This window comes from Peromyscus maniculatus, chromosome 15 (assembly GCF_049852395.1).
Source record: "Peromyscus maniculatus bairdii isolate BWxNUB_F1_BW_parent chromosome 15, HU_Pman_BW_mat_3.1, whole genome shotgun sequence".
Lineage (NCBI taxonomy): Eukaryota > Metazoa > Chordata > Mammalia > Rodentia > Cricetidae > Peromyscus > Peromyscus maniculatus.
In genome coordinates, this window is record NC_134866.1 from 54,684,362 (window position 1) to 54,710,807 (window position 26,446).

The window sequence follows — 26,446 nt, forward strand, 5'->3', positions numbered from 1 at the left end:
TTTCCTATAGGGCCAGAACAATGAGCTGGCTCAGAACAAAAGAATTGTGCTTCCTACAAAAACGGGACATATCTAGTTCAACTGAGCATTGGAAACTGACTAGAATAGGAGCTTCTCTTCAGTCCAATACACTGTACTATCTTGGAACAGACATGAGTGCTATTTGCACTGTGTATGGCCAGAAGAGCACAAGAGTGGCTGTTCTTACCCTTCATTAACACTTGCTACTAGAATGTGAAACTGAATGTGATTCAACTCTGTTTAAGATTGGTAATTGAAACCTAGCTTGCCTTACAAGAAAAACACTCTGCTTTAGAGAAACAGGCACTCTTGTACTCTTCTGTGTTTCCTACAGGGCCAGAACAGTGAGCTGGCTCACAACAAAAGAAGTGTGCTTCTTACACAAATGGGGCATATCTAGTTCAACTCAGCATTGGAAACTGACTAGAATAGAAGGTTCTCTTCAGTCCAATACACTGTATTTGCTGGAAACAGACATGAGTGCTATTTGCACTGTGTATGGCCAGAAGAGGACAAGAGTGGCTGTTCTCACCCTGAATTAATACTTGCTGCTAGAATGTGAAACTGAACATGATTTTCAAGTCCGTTTAAGAATGGCAATTGACCCCTAGATTACCTAACAAGAAAAACACTCTGCTTTTGAGAAACGGGCTCTCTTGTACTCTAATGTGTTTCCTATAGGGCCAGAAGAGTGGGCTGTCTCACAACAAAAGAATTGTGCTTCCTACACAAACGGGGCATACCTAGTTTAATTCAGCATTGGAAACTGACTAGAATAGGAGCTTCTCTTCAGTCAAATACACTGTACTTGCTGGGAAATGACAAGAGTGCTATTTGCACTGTGTATGGCCAGAAGAGCACAAGAGTGTCTGTTCTTAGCCTGAATTAACACTTGCTGCTGGAACATGAAACTGAACGTGATTTAACGCCCTTTATGAATGGCAATTGAACCTTAGCTTGCCTTACAAGGAAAACCCTCTGCTTTTCTGAAACGGGCACTCTTGTACTCTACTGTGTTTCCTATAAGGTCAGAACAGTGAGCTGGCTCACAACAAAAGAACTGTGCTTCCTACACAAACGGGGCATATCTAGTTCAACTCAGAATTGGAAACTGACTAGAATAGGAGTTTCTCTTCAGTCCAATACACTCTACTTGCTGGGACCATATGCGAGTGCTATTTGCACTGTGTATGGCTAGAAGAGCACAAGAGTAGCTGTTCCTACGCTGAATTAACACTTGCTGCTAGAACATTAAATTAAACGTGATTCAACTCTGTTTAAGAATGGCAATTGAACCTTACCTTGCCTTACAAGAAAAACACTCTGCTTTTGAGAAAAAGGCACTCTGGTACTCTATTGTGTTTCCTATATGGTCAGAACGGTGACCTTGCTCACAACAAAAGAACTGTGCGTCCTAAACAAACGGGGCATATCTAGTTAAACTCAGCAATCAAACTGACTAAAACAGGAGCTTCTCCTAAATCCAAACACTGTACTTGCTGGGACGAGACACAAGTGCTATTTGCACTGTGTATGGACAGAAGAGCACAATAGAGGCTGTTCTTACCCTGTATTAACTCTTACTGCTAGAACCTGAAACTGAACGTGATTCAACTCCGTTTAAGAATAGCAATTGAACCCTAGCTTACCTCACAAGACAAACACTCTGCTTTAGAGAAACGGGCACTCTTATACTCTACTGTGTTTCCCATCGGTCCAGAACAGTGAGCTGGCTCATAAAAAAAGAACTGTGCTTCCTACAAAAACGAGGCATATCTAGTTCAACTCAGCATTGGAAACTGACTAGAATAGAAGGTTCTTTTCTGTCCAATACACTGTATTTGCTGGAAACAGACATGAGTGCTATTTGCACTGTGTATGGCCAGAAGAGCACAAGAGTGGCTGTTCTTACCCTGAATTAATACTTGCTGCTAGAATGTGAAACTGTACGTGATTCAACTCCGTTTAAGAACGGCAATTGAACCCTAGATTACCTAACAAGAAAAACACTCTGTTTTTGAGAAACAGGCTCTCTTGTACTCTACTGTGTTTCCTATAGGGCCAGAAGAGTGGGCTGTCCCACAACAAAAGAACTGTGATTCCTACACAAGCCGGGCATATCTAGTTCAACTCAGTATTGGAAACTGACTAGAATAGGAGCTTCTCTTCAGTAAAATACACTGTACTTGCTGGGAACAGACATGAGTGCTATTTGTACTGTGTATGTCCAGAAGAGCACAAGAGTGTCTCTTCTTACCCTGAATTAACACTTGCTGCTAGAACGTGAAACTGAACTTGATTCAACTCTGTTTTAGATTGGCAATTGAACCCTAGCATGCCTTACAAGAAAAACACTCTGCTTTTGAAAAACGGGCACTCATGTACTCTACTGTGTTACCTATAGGGCCAGAAGAGTGAGCTGCCTCAGAATAAAAGAAATGTGCTTCTTAAACAAACTGGGCATATCTAGTTCAACTCAGCATTGGAAACTGATTAAAATAGGAGATTCTCTTCAGTCCAATACACTGTACTTGCTGTGAACAGACACCAGTGCTATTTGCACTGTGTATGGCTAGAAGAGCAGAAGAGTGGCTGTTCTTACCCAGAATTAACACTTGCTGCTATAACATGACACTAAATGTGATTCAACTCCGTTTATGAATGGCACTTGTACCCTAGCTTGCCTTACAAGAAAAACACTCTGTTTTTGAGAACCGGTCACTCTGGCACTCTCCTGTGTTTCCTATATGGCCAGAACAGTGACTTGGCTCAGAAAAGAAAAGAACTGTGCTTCTTACACAAACAGGGCATATGTAGTGCAACTCAGCATTGGAAATTGACAAGAATGGGAGCTTCTTTTCAGTCTAATACACTGTACTTGCTGGGATCCGACACGAGTGCTATTTGCACTGTGTATGGCCAGAAGAGCACAAGAGTGGCTGTTCTTACCTGAATTAACACTTGCTGATAGGATGTGAAACTGAACATGATTCAACTCTGTTTAAGAATGGCAATTGAACCCTAGCTTGCCTTTCAAGAAAAACACTCTGCTTTTGAGAAACGGGCAGTCTTTTACTCTACTGTGTTTCCTATAGGGCCAGAAGAGTGAGCTGGCTCAGAACAAAAGAACTTTTGCTTCGTAAACAAACGGGGCATATCTAGTTCAACTCAGCATTGGAAATTGACAAGAATGGGAGCTTCTCTTCAGTCCAATACACTGTACTTGCTGGGACCACACGCGAGTGCTATTTGCACTGTGTATGGCCAGAAGAGCACAAGAGTGGCTGTTCTTACCCTGAAATAACACTTGCTGCTAGGACGTGAAACTTAATGTGATTCAACTCCGTTTAATAATGGCAAGTGAGCCCTAGATTGCCTTACAAGAAAAACACTCTGCTTTTGAGAAACGGGCACTCCGGTACTCTACAGTGTTTCCTATAGGGCCAGAACAATGAGCTGGCTCAGAACAAAAGAATTGTGCTTCCTACAAAAACGGGACATATCTAGTTCAACTGAGCATTGGAAACTGACTAGAATAGGAGCTTCTCTTCAGTCCAATACACTGTACTATCTTGGAACAGACATGAGTGCTATTTGCACTGTGTATGGCCAGAAGAGCACAAGAGTGGCTGTTCTTACCCTTCATTAACACTTGCTACTAGAATGTGAAACTGAATGTGATTCAACTCTGTTTAAGATTGGTAATTGAAACCTAGCTTGCCTTACAAGAAAAACACTCTGCTTTAGAGAAACAGGCACTCTTGTACTCTTCTGTGTTTCCTACAGGGCCAGAACAGTGAGCTGGCTCACAACAAAAGAAGTGTGCTTCTTACACAAATGGGGCATATCTAGTTCAACTCAGCATTGGAAACTGACTAGAATAGAAGGTTCTCTTCAGTCCAATACACTGTATTTGCTGGAAACAGACATGAGTGCTATTTGCACTGTGTATGGCCAGAAGAGGACAAGAGTGGCTGTTCTCACCCTGAATTAATACTTGCTGCTAGAATGTGAAACTGAACATGATTTTCAAGTCCGTTTAAGAATGGCAATTGACCCCTAGATTACCTAACAAGAAAAACACTCTGCTTTTGAGAAACGGGCTCTCTTGTACTCTAATGTGTTTCCTATAGGGCCAGAAGAGTGGGCTGTCTCACAACAAAAGAATTGTGCTTCCTACACAAACGGGGCATACCTAGTTTAATTCAGCATTGGAAACTGACTAGAATAGGAGCTTCTCTTCAGTCAAATACACTGTACTTGCTGGGAAATGACAAGAGTGCTATTTGCACTGTGTATGGCCAGAAGAGCACAAGAGTGTCTGTTCTTAGCCTGAATTAACACTTGCTGCTGGAACATGAAACTGAACGTGATTTAACGCCCTTTATGAATGGCAATTGAACCTTAGCTTGCCTTACAAGGAAAACCCTCTGCTTTTCTGAAACGGGCACTCTTGTACTCTACTGTGTTTCCTATAAGGTCAGAACAGTGAGCTGGCTCACAACAAAAGAACTGTGCTTCCTACACAAACGGGGCATATCTAGTTCAACTCAGAATTGGAAACTGACTAGAATAGGAGTTTCTCTTCAGTCCAATACACTCTACTTGCTGGGACCATATGCGAGTGCTATTTGCACTGTGTATGGCTAGAAGAGCACAAGAGTAGCTGTTCCTACGCTGAATTAACACTTGCTGCTAGAACATTAAATTAAACGTGATTCAACTCTGTTTAAGAATGGCAATTGAACCTTACCTTGCCTTACAAGAAAAACACTCTGCTTTTGAGAAAAAGGCACTCTGGTACTCTATTGTGTTTCCTATATGGTCAGAACGGTGACCTTGCTCACAACAAAAGAACTGTGCGTCCTAAACAAACGGGGCATATCTAGTTAAACTCAGCAATCAAACTGACTAAAACAGGAGCTTCTCCTAAATCCAAACACTGTACTTGCTGGGACGAGACACAAGTGCTATTTGCACTGTGTATGGACAGAAGAGCACAATAGAGGCTGTTCTTACCCTGTATTAACTCTTACTGCTAGAACCTGAAACTGAACGTGATTCAACTCCGTTTAAGAATAGCAATTGAACCCTAGCTTACCTCACAAGACAAACACTCTGCTTTAGAGAAACGGGCACTCTTATACTCTACTGTGTTTCCCATCGGTCCAGAACAGTGAGCTGGCTCATAAAAAAAGAACTGTGCTTCCTACAAAAACGAGGCATATCTAGTTCAACTCAGCATTGGAAACTGACTAGAATAGAAGGTTCTTTTCTGTCCAATACACTGTATTTGCTGGAAACAGACATGAGTGCTATTTGCACTGTGTATGGCCAGAAGAGCACAAGAGTGGCTGTTCTTACCCTGAATTAATACTTGCTGCTAGAATGTGAAACTGAACGTGATTCAACTCCGTTTAAGAACGGCAATTGAACCCTAGATTACCTAACAAGAAAAACACTCTGTTTTTGAGAAACAGGCTCTCTTGTACTCTACTGTGTTTCCTATAGGGCCAGAAGAGTGGGCTGTCCCACAACAAAAGAACTGTGATTCCTACACAAGCCGGGCATATCTAGTTCAACTCAGTATTGGAAACTGACTAGAATAGGAGCTTCTCTTCAGTAAAATACACTGTACTTGCTGGGAACAGACATGAGTGCTATTTGTACTGTGTATGTCCAGAAGAGCACAAGAGTGTCTCTTCTTACCCTGAATTAACACTTGCTGCTAGAACGTGAAACTGAACTTGATTCAACTCTGTTTTAGATTGGCAATTGAACCCTAGCATGCCTTACAAGAAAAACACTCTGCTTTTGAAAAACGGGCACTCATGTACTCTACTGTGTTACCTATAGGGCCAGAACAGTGAGCTGCCTCAGAACAAAAGAAATGTGCTTCTTAAACAAACTGGGCATATCTAGTTCAACTCAGCATTGGAAACTGATTAAAATAGGAGATTCTCTTCAGTCCAATACACTGTACTTGCTGTGAACAGACACCAGTGCTATTTGCACTGTGTATGGCTAGAAGAGCAGAAGAGTGGCTGTTCTTACCCAGAATTAACACTTGTTGCTATAACATGACACTAAATGTGATTCAACTCCGTTTATGAATGGCACTTGTACCCTAGCTTGCCTTACAAGAAAAACACTCTGTTTTTGAGAACCGGTCACTCTGGTACTCTCCTGTGTTTCCTATATGGCCAGAACAGTGACTTGGCTCAGAAAAAAAAGAACTGTGATTCTTACACAAACAGGGCATATGTAGTGCAACTCAGCATTGGAAATTGACAAGAATGGGAGCTTCTTTTCAGTCTAATACACTGTACTTGCTGGGATCAGACACGAGTGCTATTTGCACTGTGTATGTCCAGAAGAGCACAAGAGTGGCTGTTCTTACCTGAATTAACACTTGCTGATAGGATGTGAAACTGAACATGATTCAACTCTGTTTAAGAATGGCAATTGAACCCTAGCTTGCCTTTCAAGAAAAACACTCTGCTTTTGAGAAACGGGCAGTCTTTTACTCTACTGTGTTTCCTATAGGGCCAGAAGAGTGAGCTGGCTCAGAACAAAAGAACTTTTGCTTCTTAAACAAACGGGGCATATCTAGTTCAACTCAGCATTGGAAATTGACAAGAATGGGAGCTTCTCTTCATTCCAATACACTGTACTTGCTGGGACCACACGCGAGTGCTATTTGCACTGTGAATGGCCAGAAGAGCACAAGAGTGGCTGTTCTTACCCTGAAATAACACTTGCTGCTAGGACGTGAAACTTAATGTGATTCAACTCCGTTTAAGAATGGCAAGTGAGCCCTAGATTGCCTTACAAGAAAAACACTCTGCTTTTGAGTACGGGCACTCCGGTACTCTACAGTGTTTCCTATAGGGCCAGAACAATGAGCTGGCTCAGAACAAAAGAATTGTGCTTCCTACAAAAACGGGACATATCTAGTTCAACTGAGCATTGGAAACTGACTAGAATAGGAGCTTCTCTTCAGTCCAATACACTGTACTATCTTGGAACAGACATGAGTGCTATTTGCACTGTGTATGGCCAGAAGAGCACAAGAGTGGCTGTTCTTACCCTTCATTAATACTTGCTACTAGAATGTGAAACTGAATGTGATTCAACTCTGTTTAAGATTGGTAATTGAAACCTAGCTTGCCTTACAAGAAAAACACTCTGCTTTAGAGAAACAGGCACTCTTGTACTCTACTGTGTTTCCTACAGGGCCAGAACAGTGAGCTGGCTCACAACAAAAGAAGTGTGCTTCTTACACAAATGGGGCATATCTAGTTCAACTCAGCATTGGAAACTGACTAGAATAGAAGGTTCTCTTCAGTCCAATACACTGTATTTGCTGGAAACAGACATGAGTGCTATTTGCACTGTGTATGGCCAGAAGAGGACAAGAGTGGCTGTTCTCACCCTGAATTAATACTTGCTGCTAGAATGTGAAACTGAACATGATTTTAAAGTCCGTTTAAGAATGGCAATTGAACCCTAGATTACCTAACAAGAAAAACACTCTGCTTTTGAGAAACGGGCTCTCTTGTACTCTAATGTGTTTCCTATAGGGCCAGAAGAGTGGGCTGTCTCACAACAAAATAACTGTGCTTCCTACACAAACGGGGCATATCTAGTTAAATTCAGCATTGGAAACTGACTAGAATAGGAGCTTCTCTTCAGTCAAATACACTGTACTTGCTGGGAAATGACAAGAGTGCTATTTGCACTGTGTATGGCCAGAAGAGCACAAGAGTGTCTGTTCTTAGCCTGAATTAACACTTGCTGCTGGAACATGAAACTGAACGTGATTTAACGCCCTTTATGAATGGCAATTGAACCTTAGCTTGCCTTACAAGGAAAACACTCTGCTTTTCTGAAACGGGCACTCTTGTACTCTACTGTGTTTCCTATAAGGTCAGAACAGTGAGCCGGCTCACAACAAAAGAACTGTGCTTCCTACACAAACGGGGCATATCTAGTTCAACTCAGAATTGGAAACTGACTAGAATAGGAGTTTCTCTTCAGTCCAATACACTCTACTTGCTGGGACCATATGCGAGTGCTATTTGCACTGTGTATGGCTAGAAGAGCACAAGAGTAGCTGTTCCTACGCTGAATTAACACTTGCTGCTAGAACATTAAATTAAACGTGATTCAACTCTGTTTAAGAATGGCAATTGAACCTTACCTTGACTTACAAGAAAAACACTCTGCTTTTGAGAAAAAGGCACTCTGGTACTCTATTGTGTTTCCTATATGGTCAGAACGGTGACCTTGCTCACAACAAAAGAACTGTGCGTCCTAAACAAACGGGGCATATCTAGTTAAACTCAGCAATCAAACTGACTAAAACAGGAGCTTCTCCTAAATCCAAACACTGTACTTGCTGGGACGAGACACAAGTGCTATTTGCACTGTGTATGGACAGAAGAGCACAATAGAGGCTGTTCTTACCCTGTATTAACTCTTACTGCTAGAACCTGAAACTGAACGTGATTCAACTCCGTTTAAGAATAGCAATTGAACCCTAGCTTACCTCACAAGACAAACACTCTGCTTTAGAGAAACGGGCACTCTTATACTCTACTGTGTTTCCCATCGGTCCAGAACAGTGAGCTGGCTCATAAAAAAAGAACTGTGCTTCCTACAAAAACGAGGCATATCTAGTTCAACTCAGCATTGGAAACTGACTAGAATAGAAGGTTCTTTTCTGTCCAATACACTGTATTTGCTGGAAACAGACATGAGTGCTATTTGCACTGTGTATGGCCAGAAGAGCACAAGAGTGGCTGTTCTTACCCTGAATTAATACTTGCTGCTAGAATGTGAAACTGAACGTGATTCAACTCCGTTTAAGAACGGCAATTGAACCCTAGATTACCTAACAAGAAAAACACTCTGTTTTTGAGAAACAGGCTCTCTTGTACTCTACTGTGTTTCCTATAGGGCCAGAAGAGTGGGCTGTCCCACAACAAAAGAACTGTGATTCCTACACAAGCCGGGCATATCTAGTTCAACTCAGTATTGGAAACTGACTAGAATAGGAGCTTCTCTTCAGTAAAATACACTGTACTTGCTGGGAACAGACATGAGTGCTATTTGTACTGTGTATGTCCAGAAGAGCACAAGAGTGTCTCTTCTTACCCTGAATTAACACTTGCTGCTAGAACGTGAAACTGAACTTGATTCAACTCTGTTTTAGATTGGCAATTGAACCCTAGCATGCCTTACAAGAAAAACACTCTGCTTTTGAAAAACGAGCACTCATGTACTCTACTGTGTTACCTATAGGGCCAGAACAGTGAGCTGCCTCAGAACAAAAGAAATGTGCTTCTTAAACAAACTGGGCATATCTAGTTCAACTCAGCATTGGAAACTGATTAAAATAGGAGATTCTCTTCAGTCCAATACACTGTACTTGCTGTGAACAGACACCAGTGCTATTTGCACTGTGTATGGCTAGAAGAGCAGAAGAGTAGCTGTTCTTACCCAGAATTAACACTTGTTGCTATAACATGACACTAAATGTGATTCAACTCCGTTTATGAATGGCACTTGTACCCTAGCTTGCCTTACAAGAAAAACACTCTGTTTTTGAGAACCGGTCACTCTGGCACTCTCCTGTGTTTCCTATATGGCCAGAACAGTGACTTGGCTCAGAAAAAAAAAGAACTGTGCTTCTTACACAAACAGGTCATATGTAGTGCAACTCAGCATTGGAAATTGACAAGAATGGGAGCTTCTTTTCAGTCTAATACACTGTACTTGCTGGGATCAGACGCGAGTGCTATTTGCACTGTGTATGGCCAGAAGAGCACAAGAGTGGCTGTTCTTACCTGAATTAACACTTGCTGATAGGATGTGAAACTGAATATGATTCAAATCTGTTTAAGAATGGCAATTAAACCCTAGCTTGCCTTTCAAGAAAAACACTCTGCTTTTGAGAAACGGGCAGTCTTTTACTCTACTGTGTTTCCTATAGGGCCAGAAGAGTGAGCTGGCTCAGAACAAAAGAACTTTTGCTTCTTAAACAAACGGGGCATATCTAGTTCAACTCAGCATTGGAAATTGACAAGAATGGGAGCTTCTCTTCAGTCCAATACACTGTACTTGCTGGGACCAGACGCGAGTGCTATTTGCACTGTGTATGGCCAGAAGAGCACAAGAGTGGCTGTTCTTACCCTGAAATAACACTTGCTGCTAGGACGTGAAACTTAATGTGATTCAACTCCGTTTAAGAATGGCAAGTGAGCCCTAGATTGCCTTACAAGAAAAACACTCTGCTTTTGAGAAACGGGCACTCCGGTACTCTACAGTGTTTCCTATAGGGCCAGAACAATGAGCTGGCTCAGAACAAAAGAATTGTGCTTCCTACAAAAACGGGACATATCTAGTTCAACTGAGCATTGGAAACTGACTAGAATAGGAGCTTCTCTTCAGTCCAATACACTGTACTATCTTGGAACAGACATGAGTGCTATTTGCACTGTGTATGGCCAGAAGAGCACAAGAGTGGCTGTTCTTACCCTTCATTAACACTTGCTACTAGAATGTGAAACTGAATGTGATTCAACTCTGTTTAAGATTGGTAATTGAAACCTAGCTTGCCTTACAAGAAAAACACTCTGCTTTAGAGAAACAGGCACTCTTGTACTCTACTGTGTTTCCTACAGGGCCAGAACAGTGAGCTGGCTCACAACAAAAGAACTGTGCTTCTTACACAAATGGGGCATATCTAGTTCAACTCAGCATTGGAAACTGACTAGAATAGAAGGTTCTCTTCAGTCCAATACACTGTATTTGCTGGAAACAGACATGAGTGCTATTTGCACTGTGTATGGCCAGAAGAGGACAAGAGTGGCTGTTCTCACCCTGAATTAATACTTGCTGCTAGAATGTGAAACTGAACATGATTTTCAAGTCCGTTTAAGAATGGCAATTGAACCCTAGATTACCTAACAAGAAAAACACTCTGCTTTTGAGAAACGGGCTCTCTTGTACTCTAATGTGTTTCCTATAGGGCCAGAAGAGTGGGCTGTCTCACAACAAAAGAACTGTGCTTCCTACACAAACGGGGCATATCTAGTTTAATTCAGCATTGGAAACTGACTAGAATAGGAGCTTCTCTTCAGTCAAATACACTGTACTTGCTGGGAAATGACAAGAGTGCTATTTGCACTGTGTATGGCCAGAAGAGCACAAGAGTGTCTGTTCTTAGCCTGAATTAACACTTGCTGCTGGAACATGAAACTGAACGTGATTTAACGCCCTTTATGAATGGCAATTGAACCTTAGCTTGCCTTACAAGGAAAACACTCTGCTTTTCTGAAACGGGCACTCTTGTACTCTACTGTGTTTCCTATAAGGTCAGAACAGTGAGCTGGCTCACAACAAAAGAACTGTGCTTCCTACACAAACGGGGCATATCTAGTTCAACTCAGAATTGGAAACTGACTAGAATAGGAGTTTCTCTTCAGTCCAATACACTCTACTTGCTGGGACCATATGCGAGTGCTATTTGCACTGTGTATGGCTAGAAGAGCACAAGAGTAGCTGTTCCTACGCTGAATTAACACTTGCTGCTAGAACATTAAATTAAACGTGATTCAACTCTGTTTAAGAATGGCAATTGAACCTTACCTTGACTTACAAGAAAAACACTCTGCTTTTGAGAAAAAGGCACTCTGGTACTCTATTGTGTTTCCTATATGGTCAGAACGGTGACCTTGCTCACAACAAAAGAACTGTGCGTCCTAAACAAACGGGGCATATCTAGTTAAACTCAGCAATCAAACTGACTAAAACAGGAGCTTCTCCTAAATCCAAACACTGTACTTGCTGGGACGAGACACAAGTGCTATTTGCACTGTGTATGGACAGAAGAGCACAATAGAGGCTGTTCTTACCCTGTATTAACTCTTACTGCTAGAACCTGAAACTGAACGTGATTCAACTCCGTTTAAGAATAGCAATTGAACCCTAGCTTACCTCACAAGACAAACACTCTGCTTTAGAGAAACGGGCACTCTTATACTCTACTGTGTTTCCCATCGGTCCAGAACAGTGAGCTGGCTCATAAAAAAAGAACTGTGCTTCCTACAAAAACGAGGCATATCTAGTTCAACTCAGCATTGGAAACTGACTAGAATAGAAGGTTCTTTTCTGTCCAATACACTGTATTTGCTGGAAACAGACATGAGTGCTATTTGCACTGTGTATGGCCAGAAGAGCACAAGAGTGGCTGTTCTTACCCTGAATTAATACTTGCTGCTAGAATGTGAAACTGAACGTGATTCAACTCCGTTTAAGAACGGCAATTGAACCCTAGATTACCTAACAAGAAAAACACTCTGTTTTTGAGAAACAGGCTCTCTTGTACTCTACTGTGTTTCCTATATGGCCAGAAGAGTGGGCTGTCCCACAACAAAAGAACTGTGATTCCTACACAAGCCGGTCATATCTAGTTCAACTCAGTATTGGAAACTGACTAGAATAGGAGCTTCTCTTCAGTAAAATACACTGTACTTGCTGGGAACAGACATGAGTGCTATTTGTACTGTGTATGTCCAGAAGAGCACAAGAGTGTCTCTTCTTACCCTGAATTAACACTTGCTGCTAGAACGTGAAACTGAACTTGATTCAACTCTGTTTTAGATTGGCAATTGAACCCTAGCATGCCTTACAAGAAAAACACTCTGCTTTTGAAAAACGGGCACTCATGTACTCTACTGTGTTACCTATAGGGCCAGAACAGTGAGCTGCCTCAGAACAAAAGAAATGTGCTTCTTAAACAAACTGGGCATATCTAGTTCAACTCAGCATTGGAAACTGATTAAAATAGGAGATTCTCTTCAGTCCAATACACTGTACTTGCTGTGAACAGACACCAGTGCTATTTGCACTGTGTATGGCTAGAAGAGCAGAAGAGTAGCTGTTCTTACCCAGAATTAACACTTGTTGCTATAACATGACACTAAATGTGATTCAACTCCGTTTATGAATGGCACTTGTACCCTAGCTTGCCTTACAAGAAAAACACTCTGTTTTTGAGAACCGGTCACTCTGGCACTCTCCTGTGTTTCCTATATGGCCAGAACAGTGACTTGGCTCAGAAAAAAAAAGAACTGTGCTTCTTACACAAACAGGGCATATGTAGTGCAACTCAGCATTGGAAATTGACAAGAATGGGAGCTTCTTTTCAGTCTAATACACTGTACTTGCTGGGATCAGACGCGAGTGCTATTTGCACTGTGTATGGCCAGAAGAGCACAAGAGTGGCTGTTCTTACCTGAATTAACACTTGCTGATAGGATGTGAAACTGAATATGATTCAAATCTGTTTAAGAATGGCAATTAAACCCTAGCTTGCCTTTCAAGAAAAACACTCTGCTTTTGAGAAACGGGCAGTCTTTTACTCTACTGTGTTTCCTATAGGGCCAGAAGAGTGAGCTGGCTCAGAACAAAAGAACTTTTGCTTCTTAAACAAACGGGGCATATCTAGTTCAACTCAGCATTGGAAATTGACAAGAATGGGAGCTTCTCTTCAGTCCAATACACTGTACTTGCTGGGACCAGACGCGAGTGCTATTTGCACTGTGTATGGCCAGAAGAGCACAAGAGTGGCTGTTCTTACCCTGAAATAACACTTGCTGCTAGGACGTGAAACTTAATGTGATTCAACTCCGTTTAAGAATGGCAAGTGAGCCCTAGATTGCCTTACAAGAAAAACACTCTGCTTTTGAGAAACGGGCACTCCGGTACTCTACAGTGTTTCCTATAGGGCCAGAACAATGAGCTGGCTCAGAACAAAAGAATTGTGCTTCCTACAAAAACGGGACATATCTAGTTCAACTGAGCATTGGAAACTGACTAGAATAGGAGCTTCTCTTCAGTCCAATACACTGTACTATCTTGGAACAGACATGAGTGCTATTTGCACTGTGTATGGCCAGAAGAGCACAAGAGTGGCTGTTCTTACCCTTCATTAACACTTGCTATTAGAATGTGAAACTGAATGTGATTCAACTCTGTTTAAGATTGGTAATTGAAACCTAGCTTGCCTTACAAGAAAAACACTCTGCTTTAGAGAAACAGGCACTCTTGTACTCTACTGTGTTTCCTACAGGGCCAGAACAGTGAGCTGGCTCACAACAAAAGAACTGTGCTTCTTACACAAATGGGGCATATCTAGTTCAACTCAGCATTGGAAACTGACTAGAATAGAAGGTTCTCTTCAGTCCAATACACTGTATTTGCTGGAAACAGACATGAGTGCTATTTGCACTGTGTATGGCCAGAAGAGGACAAGAGTGGCTGTTCTCACCCTGAATTAATACTTGCTGCTAGAATGTGAAACTGAACATGATTTTCAAGTCCGTTTAAGAATGGCAATTGAACCCTAGATTACCTAACAAGAAAAACACTCTGCTTTTGAGAAACGGGCTCTCTTGTACTCTAATGTGTTTCCTATAGGGCCAGAAGAGTGGGCTGTCTCACAACAAAAGAACTGTGCTTCCTACACAAACGGGGCATATCTAGTTTAATTCAGCATTGGAAACTGACTAGAATAGGAGCTTCTCTTCAGTCAAATACACTGTACTTGCTGGGAAATGACAAGAGTGCTATTTGCACTGTGTATGGCCAGAAGAGCACAAGAGTGTCTGTTCTTAGCCTGAATTAACACTTGCTGCTGGAACATGAAACTGAACGTGATTTAACGCCCTTTATGAATGGCAATTGAACCTTAGCTTGCCTTACAAGGAAAACACTCTGCTTTTCTGAAACGGGCACTCTTGTACTCTACTGTGTTTCCTATAAGGTCAGAACAGTGAGCTGGCTCACAACAAAAGAACTGTGCTTCCTACACAAACGGGGCATATCTAGTTCAACTCAGAATTGGAAACTGACTAGAATAGGAGTTTCTCTTCAGTCCAATACACTCTACTTGCTGGGACCATATGCGAGTGCTATTTGCACTGTGTATGGCTAGAAGAGCACAAGAGTAGCTGTTCCTACGCTGAATTAACACTTGCTGCTAGAACATTAAATTAAACGTGATTCAACTCTGTTTAAGAATGGCAATTGAACCTTACCTTGACTTACAAGAAAAACACTCTGCTTTTGAGAAAAAGGCACTCTGGTACTCTATTGTGTTTCCTATATGGTCAGAACGGTGACCTTGCTCACAACAAAAGAACTGTGCGTCCTAAACAAACGGGGCATATCTAGTTAAACTCAGCAATCAAACTGACTAAAACAGGAGCTTCTCCTAAATCCAAACACTGTACTTGCTGGGACGAGACACAAGTGCTATTTGCACTGTGTATGGACAGAAGAGCACAATAGAGGCTGTTCTTACCCTGTATTAACTCTTACTGCTAGAACCTGAAACTGAACGTGATTCAACTCCGTTTAAGAATAGCAATTGAACCCTAGCTTACCTCACAAGACAAACACTCTGCTTTAGAGAAACAGGCACTCTTGTACTCTACTGTGTTTCCTACAGGGCCAGAACAGTGAGCTGGCTCACAACAAAAGAACTGTGCTTCTTACACAAATGGGGCATATCTAGTTCAACTCAGCATTGGAAACTGACTAGAATAGAAGGTTCTCTTCAGTCCAATACACTGTATTTGCTGGAAACAGACATGAGTGCTATTTGCACTGTGTATGGCCAGAAGAGGACAAGAGTGGCTGTTCTCACCCTGAATTAATACTTGCTGCTAGAATGTGAAACTGAACATGATTTTCAAGTCCGTTTAAGAATGGCAATTGAACCCTAGATTACCTAACAAGAAAAACACTCTGCTTTTGAGAAACGGGCTCTCTTGTACTCTAATGTGTTTCCTATAGGGCCAGAAGAGTGGGCTGTCTCACAACAAAAGAACTGTGCTTCCTACACAAACGGGGCATATCTAGTTTAATTCAGCATTGGAAACTGACTAGAATAGGAGCTTCTCTTCAGTCAAATACACTGTACTTGCTGGGAAATGACAAGAGTGCTATTTGCACTGTGTATGGCCAGAAGAGCACAAGAGTGTCTGTTCTTAGCCTGAATTAACACTTGCTGCTGGAACATGAAACTGAACGTGATTTAACGCCCTTTATGAATGGCAATTGAACCTTAGCTTGCCTTACAAGGAAAACACTCTGCTTTTCTGAAACGGGCACTCTTGTACTCTACTGTGTTTCCTATAAGGTCAGAACAGTGAGCTGGCTCACAACAAAAGAACTGTGCTTCCTACACAAACGGGGCATATCTAGTTCAACTCAGAATTGGAAACTGACTAGAATAGGAGTTTCTCTTCAGTCCAATACACTCTACTTGCTGGGACCATATGCGAGTGCTATTTGCACTGTGTATGGCTAGAAGAGCACAAGAGTAGCTGTTCCTACGCTGAATTAACACTTGCTGCTAGAACATTAAATTAAACGTGATTCAACTCTGTTTAAGAATGGCAATTGAACCTTACCTTGACTTACAAGAAAAACACTCTGCTTTTGAGAAAAAGGCACTCTGGTACTCTATTGTGTTTCCTATATGGTCAGAACGGTGACCTTGCTCACAACAAAAGAACTGTGCGTCCTAAACAAACGGGGCATATCTAGTTAAACTCAGCAATCAAACTGACTAAAACAGGAGCTTCTCCTAAATCCAAACACTGTACTTGCTGGGACGAGACACAAGTGCTATTTGCACTGTGTATGGACAGAAGAGCACAATAGAGGCTGTTCTTACCCTGTATTAACTCTTACTGCTAGAACCTGAAACTGAACGTGATTCAACTCCGTTTAAGAATAGCAATTGAACCCTAGCTTACCTCACAAGACAAACACTCTGCTTTAGAGAAACGGGCACTCTTATACTCTACTGTGTTTCCCATCGGTCCAGAACAGTGAGCTGGCTCATAAAAAAAGAACTGTGCTTCCTACAAAAACGAGGCATATCTAGTTCAACTCAGCATTGGAAACTGACTAGAATAGAAGGTTCTTTTCTGTCCAATACACTGTATTTGCTGGAAACAGACATGAGTGCTATTTGCACTGTGTATGGCCAGAAGAGCACAAGAGTGGCTGTTCTTACCCTGAATTAATACTTGCTGCTAGAATGTGAAACTGAACGTGATTCAACTCCGTTTAAGAACGGCAATTGAACCCTAGATTACCTAACAAGAAAAACACTCTGTTTTTGAGAAACAGGCTCTCTTGTACTCTACTGTGTTTCCTATAGGGCCAGAAGAGTGGGCTGTCCCACAACAAAAGAACTGTGATTCCTACACAAGCCGGGCATATCTAGTTCAACTCAGTATTGGAAACTGACTAGAATAGGAGCTTCTCTTCAGTAAAATACACTGTACTTGCTGGGAACAGACATGAGTGCTATTTGTACTGTGTATGTCCAGAAGAGCACAAGAGTGTCTCTTCTTACCCTGAATTAACACTTGCTGCTAGAACGTGAAACTGAACTTGATTCAACTCTGTTTTAGATTGGCAATTGAACCCTAGCATGCCTTACAAGAAAAACACTCTGCTTTTGAAAAACGGGCACTCATGTACTCTACTGTGTTACCTATAGGGCCAGAACAGTGAGCTGCCTCAGAACAAAAGAAATGTGCTTCTTAAACAAACTGGGCATATCTAGTTCAACTCAGCATTGGAAACTGATTAAAATAGGAGATTCTCTTCAGTCCAATACACTGTACTTGCTGTGAACAGACACCAGTGCTATTTGCACTGTGTATGGCTAGAAGAGCAGAAGAGTGGCTGTTCTTACCCAGAATTAACACTTGCTGCTATAACATGACACTAAATGTGATTCAACTCCGTTTATGAATGGCACTTGTACCCTAGCTTGCCTTACAAGAAAAACACTCTGTTTTTGAGATCCGGTCACTCTGGTACTCTCCTATGTTTCCTATATGGCCAGAACAGTGACTTGGCTCAGAAAAAAAAAAAGAACTGTGCTTCTTACACAAACAGGGCATATGTAGTGCAACTCAGCATTGGAAATTGACAAGAATGGGAGCTTCTTTTCAGTCTAATACACTGTACTTGCTGGGATCAGACGCGAGTGCTATTTGCACTGTGTATGGCCAGAAGAGCACCAGAGTGGCTGTTCTTACCTGAATTAACACTTGCTGATAGGATGTGAAACTGAACATGATTCAACTCTGTTTAAGAATGGCAATTGAACCCTAGCTTGCCTTTCAAGAAAAACACTCTGCTTTTGAGAAACGGGCAGTCTTTTACTCTACTGTGTTTCCTATAGGGCCAGAAGAGTGAGCTGGCTCAGAACAAAAGAACTTTTGCTTCTTAAACAAACGGGGCATATCTAGTTCAACTCAGCATTGGAAATTGACAAGAATGGGAGCTTCTCTTCAGTCCAATACACTGTACTTGCTGGGACCAGACGCGAGTGCTATTTGCACTGTGTATGGCCAGAAGAGCACAAGAGTGGCTGTTCTTACCCTGAAATAACACTTGCTGCTAGGACGTGAAACTTAATGTGATTCAACTCCGTTTAAGAATGGCAAGTGAGCCCTAGATTGCCTTACAAGAAAAACACTCTGCTTTTGAGAAACGGGCACTCCGGTACTCTACAGTGTTTCCTATAGGGCCAGAACAATGAGCTGGCTCAGAACAAAAGAATTGTGCTTCCTACAAAAACGGGACATATCTAGTTCAACTGAGCATTGGAAACTGACTAGAATAGGAGCTTCTCTTCAGTCCAATACACTGTACTATCTTGGAACAGACATGAGTGCTATTTGCACTGTGTATGGCCAGAAGAGCACAAGAGTGGCTGTTCTTACCCTTCATTAACACTTGCTACTAGAATGTGAAACTGAATGTGATTCAACTCTGTTTAAGATTGGTAATTGAAACCTAGCTTGCCTTACAAGAAAAACACTCTGCTTTAGAGAAACAGGCACTCTTGTACTCTACTGTGTTTCCTACAGGGCCAGAACAGTGAGCTGGCTCACAACAAAAGAACTGTGCTTCTTACACAAATGGGGCATATCTAGTTCAACTCAGCATTGGAAACTGACTAGAATAGAAGGTTCTCTTCAGTCCAATACACTGTATTTGCTGGAAACAGACATGAGTGCTATTTGCACTGTGTATGGCCAGAAGAGGACAAGAGTGGCTGTTCTCACCCTGAATTAATACTTGCTGCTAGAATGTGAAACTGAACATGATTTTCAAGTCCGTTTAAGAATGGCAATTGAACCCTAGATTACCTAACAAGAAAAACACTCTGCTTTTGAGAAACGGGCTCTCTTGTACTCTAATGTGTTTCCTATAGGGCCAGAAGAGTGGGCTGTCTCACAACAAAAGAACTGTGCTTCCTACACAAACGGGGCATATCTAGTTTAATTCAGCATTGGAAACTGACTAGAATAGGAGCTTCTCTTCAGTCAAATACACTGTACTTGCTGGGAAATGACAAGAGTGCTATTTGCACTGTGTATGGCCAGAAGAGCACAAGAGTGTCTGTTCTTAGCCTGAATTAACACTTGCTGCTGGAACATGAAACTGAACGTGATTTAACGCCCTTTATGAATGGCAATTGAACCTTAGCTTGCCTTACAAGGAAAACACTCTGCTTTTCTGAAACGGGCACTCTTGTACTCTACTGTGTTTCCTATAAGGTCAGAACAGTGAGCTGGCTCACAACAAAAGAACTGTGCTTCCTACACAAACGGGGCATATCTAGTTCAACTCAGAATTGGAAACTGACTAGAATAGGAGTTTCTCTTCAGTCCAATACACTCTACTTGCTGGGACCAGACGCGAGTGCTATTTGCACTGTGTATGGCTAGAAGAGCACAAGAGTAGCTGTTCCTACGCTGAATTAACACTTGCTGCTAGAACATTAAATTAAACGTGATTCAACTCTGTTTAAGAATGGCAATTGAACCTTACCTTGACTTACAAGAAAAACACTCTGCTTTTGAGAAAAAGGCACTCTGGTACTCTATTGTGTTTCCTATATGGTCAGAACGGTGACCTTGCTCACAACAAAAGAACTGTGCGTCCTAAACAAACGGGGCATATCTAGTTAAACTCAGCAATCAAACTGACTAAAACAGGAGCTTCTCCTAAATCCAAACACTGTACTTGCTGGGACGAGACACAAGTGCTATTTGCACTGTGTATGGACAGAAGAGCACAATAGAGGCTGTTCTTACCCTGTATTAACTCTTACTGCTAGAACCTGAAACTGAACGTGATTCAACTCCGTTTAAGAATAGCAATTGAACCCTAGCTTACCTCACAAGACAAACACTCTGCTTTAGAGAAACGGGCACTCTTGTACTCTACTGTGTTTCCTACAGGGCCAGAACAGTGAGCTGGCTCACAACAAAAGAAGTGTGCTTCTTACACAAATGGGGCATATCTAGTTCAACTCAGCATTGGAAACTGACTAGAATAGAAGGTTCTCTTCAGTCCAATACACTGTATTTGCTGGAAACAGACATGAGTGCTATTTGCACTGTGTATGGCCAGAAGAGGACAAGAGTGGCTGTTCTCACCCTGAATTAATACTTGCTGCTAGAATGTGAAACTGAACATGATTTTCAAGTCCGTTTAAGAATGGCAATTGAACCCTAGATTACCTAACAAGAAAAACACTCTGCTTTTGAGAAACGGGCTCTCTTGTACTCTAATGTGTTTCCTATAGGGCCAGAAGAGTGGGCTGTCTCACAACAAAAGAACTGTGCTTCCTACACAAACGGGGCATATCTAGTTTAATTCAGCATTGGAAACTGACTAGAATAGGAGCTTCTCTTCAGTCAAATACACTGTACTTGCTGGGAAATGACAAGAGTGCTATTTGCACTGTGTATGGCCAGAAGAGCACAAGAGTGTCTGTTCTTAGCCTGAATTAACACTTGCTGCTGGAACATGAAACTGAACGTGATTTAACGCCCTTTATGAATGGCAATTGAACCTTAGCTTGCCTTACAAGGAAAACACTCTGCTTTTCTGAAACGGGCACTCTTGTACTCTACTGTGTTTCCTATAAGGTCAGAACAGTGAGCTGGCTCACAACAAAAGAACTGTGCTTCCTACACAAACGGGGCATATCTAGTTCAACTCAGAATTGGAAACTGACTAGAATAGGAGTTTCTCTTCAGTCCAATACACTCTACTTGCTGGGACCATATGCGAGTGCTATTTGCACTGTGTATGGCTAGAAGAGCACAAGAGTAGCTGTTCCTACGCTGAATTAACACTTGCTGCTAGAACATTAAATTAAACGTGATTCAACTCTGTTTAAGAATGGCAATTGAACCTTACCTTGACTTACAAGAAAAACACTCTGCTTTTGAGAAAAAGGCACTCTGGTACTCTATTGTGTTTCCTATATGGTCAGAACGGTGACCTTGCTCACAACAAAAGAACTGTGCGTCCTAAACAAACGGGGCATATCTAGTTAAACTCAGCAATCAAACTGACTAAAACAGGAGCTTCTCCTAAATCCAAACACTGTACTTGCTGGGACGAGACACAAGTGCTATTTGCACTGTGTATGGACAGAAGAGCACAATAGAGGCTGTTCTTACCCTGTATTAACTCTTACTGCTAGAACCTGAAACTGAACGTGATTCAACTCCGTTTAAGAATAGCAATTGAACCCTAGCTTACCTCACAAGACAAACACTCTGCTTTAGAGAAACGGGCACTCTTATACTCTACTGTGTTTCCCATCGGTCCAGAACAGTGAGCTGGCTCATAAAAAAAGAACTGTGCTTCCTACAAAAACGAGGCATATCTAGTTCAACTCAGCATTGGAAACTGACTAGAATAGAAGGTTCTTTTCTGTCCAATACACTGTATTTGCTGGAAACAGACATGAGTGCTATTTGCACTGTGTATGGCCAGAAGAGCACAAGAGTGGCTGTTCTTACCCTGAATTAATACTTGCTGCTAGAATGTGAAACTGAACGTGATTCAACTCCGTTTAAGAACGGCAATTGAACCCTAGATTACCTAACAAGAAAAACACTCTGTTTTTGAGAAACAGGCTCTCTTGTACTCTACTGTGTTTCCTATAGGGCCAGAAGAGTGGGCTGTCCCACAACAAAAGAACTGTGATTCCTACACAAGCCGGGCATATCTAGTTCAACTCAGTATTGGAAACTGACTAGAATAGGAGCTTCTCTTCAGTAAAATACACTGTACTTGCTGGGAACAGACATGAGTGCTATTTGTACTGTGTATGTCCAGAAGAGCACAAGAGTGTCTCTTCTTACCCTGAATTAACACTTGCTGCTAGAACGTGAAACTGAACTTGATTCAACTCTGTTTTAGATTGGCAATTGAACCCTAGCATGCCTTACAAGAAAAACACTCTGCTTTTGAAAAACGGGCACTCATGTACTCTACTGTGTTACCTATAGGGCCAGAACAGTGAGCTGCCTCAGAACAAAAGAAATGTGCTTCTTAAACAAACTGGGCATATCTAGTTCAACTCAGCATTGGAAACTGATTAAAATAGGAGATTCTCTTCAGTCCAATACACTGTACTTGCTGTGAACAGACACCAGTGCTATTTGCACTGTGTATGGCTAGAAGAGCAGAAGAGTGGCTGTTCTTACCCAGAATTAACACTTGCTGCTATAACATGACACTAAATGTGATTCAACTCCGTTTATGAATGGCACTTGTACCCTAGCTTGCCTTACAAGAAAAACACTCTGTTTTTGAGAACCGGTCACTCTGGTACTCTCCTGTGTTTCCTATATGGCCAGAACAGTGACTTGGCTCAGAAAAAAAAAAGAACTGTGCTTCTTACACAAACAGGGCATATGTAGTGCAACTCAGCATTGGAAATTGACAAGAATGGGAGCTTCTTTTCAGTCTAATACACTGTACTTGCTGGGATCAGATGCGAGTGCTGTTTGCACTGTGTATGGCCAGAAGAGCACAAGAGTGGCTGTTCTTACCTGAATTAACACTTGCTGATAGGATGTGAAACTGAACATGATTCAACTCTGTTTAAGAATGGCAATTGAACCCTAGCTTGCCTTTCAAGAAAAACACTCTGCTTTTGAGAAACGGGCAGTCTTTTACTCTACTGTGTTTCCTATAGGGCCAGAAGAGTGAGCTGGCTCAGAACAAAAGAACTTTTGCTTCGTAAACAAACGGGGCATATCTAGTTCAACTCAGCATTGGAAATTGACAAGAATGGGAGCTTCTCTTCAGTCCAATACACTGTACTTGCTGGGACCACACGCGAGTGCTATTTGCACTGTGTATGGCCAGAAGAGCACAAGAGTGGCTGTTCTTACCCTGAAATAACACTTGCTGCTAGGATGTGAAACTTAATGTGATTCAACTCCGTTTAAGAATGGCAAGTGAGCCCTAGATTGCCTTACAAGAAAAACACTCTGCTTGAGAAACGGGCACTCCGGTACTCTACAGTGTTTCCTATAGGGCCAGAACAATGAGCTGGCTCAGAACAAAAGAATTGTGCTTCCTACAAAAACGGGACATATCTAGTTCAACTGAGCATTGGAAACTGACTAGAATAGGAGCTTCTCTTCAGTCCAATACACTGTACTATCTTGGAACAGACATGAGTGCTATTTGCACTGTGTATGGCCAGAAGAGCACAAGAGTGGCTGTTCTTACCTGAATTAACACTTGCTGCTAGAACGTAAAACTGAACGTGATTCAACTCCATTTAAGAATGGCAATTGAACCATAGCTTGCCTCACAAGACAAACACTCTGCTTTAGAGAAACGGGCACTCTTATACTCTACTGTGTTTCTCATAGGGCCAGAACAGTGAGCTGGCTCACAACAAAAGAACTGTGCTTCTTACACAAATGGGGCATATGTAGTTCATCTCAGCTTTGGAAACTGACAAGAATAGGAGCTTCTATTCAGTCCTGTACAATGTACTTCTTGGGGAGAGACTCGAGTGCTATTTGTACTGTGTTTGGTCAGAAGAGTACAAGAGAGGCTGTTCTTACCCTGAATTAACACTTGCTGCTAGAACGTGAACCTGAACGTGATTTAACTCCGTTTAAGAATGGCTATTGAACCCTAGCTTGCCTTACAAGAAAAACACTCTGCTTTTGAGAAACAGGCACTCTCGTACTCTACTGTGTTTCCTATAGGGTCAGAACAGTTAGCTGGCTCAGAACAAGAGAACTGTGCTTCCTACACAACTGGTGCATATCTAGTTGAATTTTGCATTGGAAACTGACTAGAATACTTACCTCGACTCTTAGCTGTTGGCAACTGTAACCGGGACCCGGTGTTCTGCTTCTGTCACCCTCGCCTTCTAACCCGTAGCTACTACCATGCATGAGTGCATCTCCATCCACGTTGGCCAGGCTGGTGTCCAGATCAGCAATGCCTGCTGGGAACTCTACTGCCTGGAACATGGCATCCAGCCTGACCGCCAGATGCCCAGTGACAAGACCATTGGGGGAGGAGACGACTCCTTCAACACCTTCTTCAGTGAGACAGGCTCTGGCAAGCATGTGCCCAGGGCCTTGTTCGTAGTCCTGGAACCCACGGTTATAGATGAAGTTCGCACTGGGACCTACCGCCAGCTCTTCCACCCTGAGGAGCTCATCACAGGCAAGGAGGATGCTGCCAATAACTATGCCCGGGGACACTACACCATTGGCAAGGAGATCATTGACCTTGTCTTGGACTGAATCCGCAAGCTGGCTGACCAGTGCACGGGTCTTCAGGGTTTCTTGGTTTTCCACAGCTTTGGTGGTGGTACTGGCTCTGGGTTCACCTCCCTGCTGATGGAGAGGCTCTCTGTTGATTACAGAAAGAAGTCCAAGCTGGAGTTCTCCATCTACCCAGCCCCCCAGGTTTCCACTGCTGTGGTTGAGCCCTACAATTCCATTCTCACCACCCACACCACCCTGGAGCACTCTGATTGTGCCTTCATGGTAGACAATGAGGCCATCTATGACATCTGTCGTAGAAACATTGACATTGAGCGCCCAACCTACACTAACCTTAACCGCCTTATTAGCCAGATTGTGTCTTCCATCACTGCTTCCCTCAGATTTGATGGGGCCCTGAATGTTGACCTGACAGAATTCCAATCTGGTGCCCTACCCTCGCATCCACTTCCCTCTGGCCACCTATGCCCCTGTCATCTCTGCTGAGAAAGCATACCATGAGCAGCTTTCTGTAGCAGAGATCACCAATGCCTGCTTTAAGCCAGCCAACCAGATGTTGAAATGCGACTCTCGCCATGGTAAATACATAGCTTGCTGCCTGCTGTACCGTGGTGATGTGGTTTCCAAAGATTTCAATGCTGGTATTGCCACCATCAAGACCAAGCGCAGTATCCAGTTTGTAGATTGGTGCCCCACTGGCTTCAAGGTTGGCATTAATTACCAGCCTCCCACTGTGGTACCTGGTGGGGACCTAGCCAAGGTCCAGAGGGCTGTGTGCATGCTGAGCAACACCACAGCCATCGCTGAGGCCTGGGCTCACCTAGATCACAAGTTTGATCTGATGTATGTCAAGCGTGCCTTTGTGCACTGGTATGTGGGTGAGGGCATGGAGGAGGGGGAGTTCTCTGAGGCCCGTGAGGACATGGCTGCTCTGGAGAAGGATTATGAGGAAGTGGGTGTGGATTCTGTTGAAGGAGAGGGTGAGGAAGAAGGAGAGGAATACTAATCCATCCTGTAAACCCCTGGATCATGTCAAACTCCCAGAACTTCAACATTAGCTGACAGGCAGCACGGATGATGCTTCTGATTGTGTTACCTTCAGTTCAGTGATCATGTCTTCTCCACGTGTCCCTGTATGTGTTTTCCATGATGTCTCAAAGTAAAAGCTTTAAGAAAATTGAAAAAAAAAAAAAAGAATGGCAATTGAACCCTAGCTTGCCTTACTGCCCACTGGGAGTACCACGACCGTAGGAGAATCAGGGCTTGGGTAGTCAGGAAGGTAAGGATTCGGCGACTGACAGACAGATAACACATTCAAAAGTTGTTTGAATCTGCTGCAATTTTACTTCTGTAAATCAGTAGTTTATATACAGAAAAGAAAACTATCAAGTCATACAGGGAACAACAAGAGCTTGGCAATAATTTAATTACATCATCTTTTTAAAAAAAAAAACCAAGCACACAGTTACTAATCGGCACTAGACATATCCCTTCACTCACAAGAACTTTATGACCTAAAGAGCAGTCTGTGTTTTATAAACAGTACAGTCCCTAGACTTGTGAAGGCTTCTTTGCGGTTGCGGCTGTGTCCTTCATCTTTATCTCAGCCGCTCTCTAGTTTATTATGAACTTCTACTTTCCTGGTTCTCATGACCCATTTAGCCAATTTTGATGCTGCAGATCCTCCCTAAGTATTTCTTCAGTTCTTTACCATATATCTCCTCTAATATAAAACCTTTTTACCT

The 26,446-nt window shown here is 42.4% G+C and overlaps 1 pseudogene; it reads left to right on the top strand.

Annotated features, from left to right (window-relative positions):
- Positions 1–24,271: 24,271 nt before the first annotated feature.
- Positions 24,272–25,878, top strand: LOC102916509 (tubulin alpha-1B chain-like; annotated as a pseudogene).
- The last annotated feature ends 568 nt before the right edge of the window (positions 25,879–26,446 follow it).